Raw genomic sequence first — 2,865 nt, forward strand, 5'->3', positions numbered from 1 at the left:
CTTTATGTTACAACCATCTTAACTTTAAAGTCTGATATATTTTATCTCAAGTATGTGTATAAACTTCTCAGGGCCTCATATACTCGAATGTCTATTTGAAGGTCTCTGTCATTTTGTTCTAAAAGCAAGGTCTGTGTACAGAGGGGTTCAGTATGAAATACAGACAGTGGGGATGCGGGTGGTCACATGACCGATTGTGTCATCCCAACAATGAGGATCCAGACGCTGGACAGTGGTATTTTACCCCTCTCCTGCCCCCTACCCTGATCCCAACCCATGGGGTATGGTGGCTAGGGCTTATCAGTAGTGGGTGGCAGCTAGGGCTAACCCTTGGGTGGGGGGTTGGCTATGGCTATCCACCCACTAGTGTTTACTTTGCTCACACCATCTTCTGGCTTGAAATTGCTGTCTTCTGGAGACTTCCTTGGCTGCTGGACTGAATCTTTCCATCTTGCAGTGTCTAATGGTAAGAGGAGCAGAGCTATGACACAGCGAGCCTCAACAGTTGCAGCTTGGCTGCTTCCCGGCAAGTAGCACGATTGGCTTGCCAGAAGTACCATTTTCAATAGGGGTGAGCAGGGCCGGCTCTACCATTAGGCAGCTTTAGGCAGCTGCCTAGGGGCGCCAGCTCCTGGAGGGCGCCACTGAATTAATCTAGCAAAAAACTGAAGGATGTCTCTGTATGCGGCCTCCTCCTTTTATACTGCGCTGGCTGCTGCTGCGGGTCTAATCAAGTGCAGCTACCACTATCAGGCTGTACCACATAGTGTCTCAGTGCTTCCTCTGTGCCGACATGAGTAACATCAAGTCATGTGAAGGCACATAGGATGCGGATGTAACTATGGCTCCCGAGGGGCACCCCCACTGCTGCTCCTCATAGCCCTGATGCACCTCCTGCAGGGGGGTTGCAGGTTTGGGGGGCACTGGGTTGAAGCTTTGCCTAGGGTGCATAGAAACCTTGCACCGGCCCTGGGGGTGAGACTTGATTTGCTGATCTTGATACCTTCCAGATTCAATCTCAACACAGCAGGCATTCATGCCCAGGGTTTGTGTCCAATTTGTATGCTCTCATCTTGCTTAGGTGGTTTTACTCTGAGTGCTCCTTCATTTAAAAAAAAATACTAATATGTTTGTTAGTTGGCTTCTTAGAAAAAAATCTAGCATGTGATAGATTGGAAGCTCCAGAGGAACAGGGTTTGATGTAAATAACTGTAAGTGAAGTTAACCTTAAAAAACATAATAAACCTGGAATGATAAATGTTTTTAATGGCCCAAAACCTCAGGATTACCCTTTTGCACCAAAATGGGCTCCATGTCATAAATATAATGTTGTATAGAAAGGACTAGTGAAATGTTTAGATGTAGTATACATACAGTAAGAGCAGAAATGTAAAAAACTAAATATAGGTCCCTAAAATAATAAACATTGTATTTTGCTCTGCTTTCTCACTTTTATAGATGGAACAAGATTCATTTAGAGTGTATCATTATCACGTACCTGCAGTACTACTAATTAATCTTACTTTTCTCTCCCACTGTCATACAATAATATAGGTAGGGTTACTGTTGAATAATCTGTTTTGTCTTCCATTCCTCTGGAAACTCTAGATTATGCTGTCATGTGCTCCATCTGAAATTCGTTATCTGCCTTTTTTGTTTTATCTTCAACAGATCCTTTGACATTAGAGATTTTCTTAATACATAGAGACCACCTTTTATATGGGCACTAAGGGGTCTATTTACAAAACATAGAGAAAAGTGGCACAAAATAATCACCATCTTGCACTTGGCTTTTGCCTCCATAATTATATATTAAGTGCTTTTTTTAAGTGATTTTTTGTTATGGATGACTTCAGGGAGCTTCCCCAACTAGTCACCGCACTCACAGAAAGGGAGGACACCTATTTTAGGAGATCCATTTCTGCAGAGCAGAGACTGGTAGCTAAGTTAAGGTTATTGGCTACTAGAAGAACAGTGGCTGATTTCAGGCACAGCACAGCGATATCTTCAAAAGCTTTGGATTTCTAATAATCTGAGATCTGTGAGGTCATCACTCTTGAAGAGAAAAACTTGAATGTGAATTGAAAATACACACATATAATTCTGTTTTTTTATTAAATTATCAACCATAACACACACACACACACACACACACACACACACACACACACACACACACACACACACACACACACACACACACACGTGTTTATATATTAAAATAGATATTAAACATAACTATATATACAATCAGGTCCATAAATATTGGGACATTGACACAATTCTCATATTTTGGGCTCTATACACCACCACAATGGATATGAATTGAAACAAAGATGTGCTTTAACTGCAGACTTTCCGCTTTAATTTTAGGGTATTTACATACAAATCAGGTGAACGGTGTAGGAATTACAATGGTTTCTATATGTGCCTCACCCTTTTTAACCTGTGGAAAAGAAAAGAGGTTTAAATAAAAATGTAAAACAGGTTGTCTTCTATCCTGCACCAATACAGGGGACCAGGTATACAGCATTGGTACATAACACAAGTGTCACAACATTTCAAGATTGGGGTACATCATCTCACCTGTGGGGTAGTCCTTTTCATAGCGCAGTGGGGGATCCACATCACAAGTAAGCCGTGAGGGTCGAAGGCGGGATAGTCAGCGCCACAATCAGCTGTACAGGTGTCCCAGTACTTCAGAGAACTTCCAAGAGAACCCTGCGTAAGAGACAAGAGTTTTTAGAAAAATGGTGTAACAGTGTGTGGTTTATCCAGCAAAACAGGTTTCCAGGTACACCGCATTGCTAATCAAAAAAGCACAAGTGTCACAACATTGCAGTATTTGGGCACATCTCACCTAAA

This window comes from Pseudophryne corroboree, chromosome 1 (genome assembly GCF_028390025.1).
Source record: "Pseudophryne corroboree isolate aPseCor3 chromosome 1, aPseCor3.hap2, whole genome shotgun sequence".
NCBI lineage: Eukaryota > Metazoa > Chordata > Amphibia > Anura > Myobatrachidae > Pseudophryne > Pseudophryne corroboree.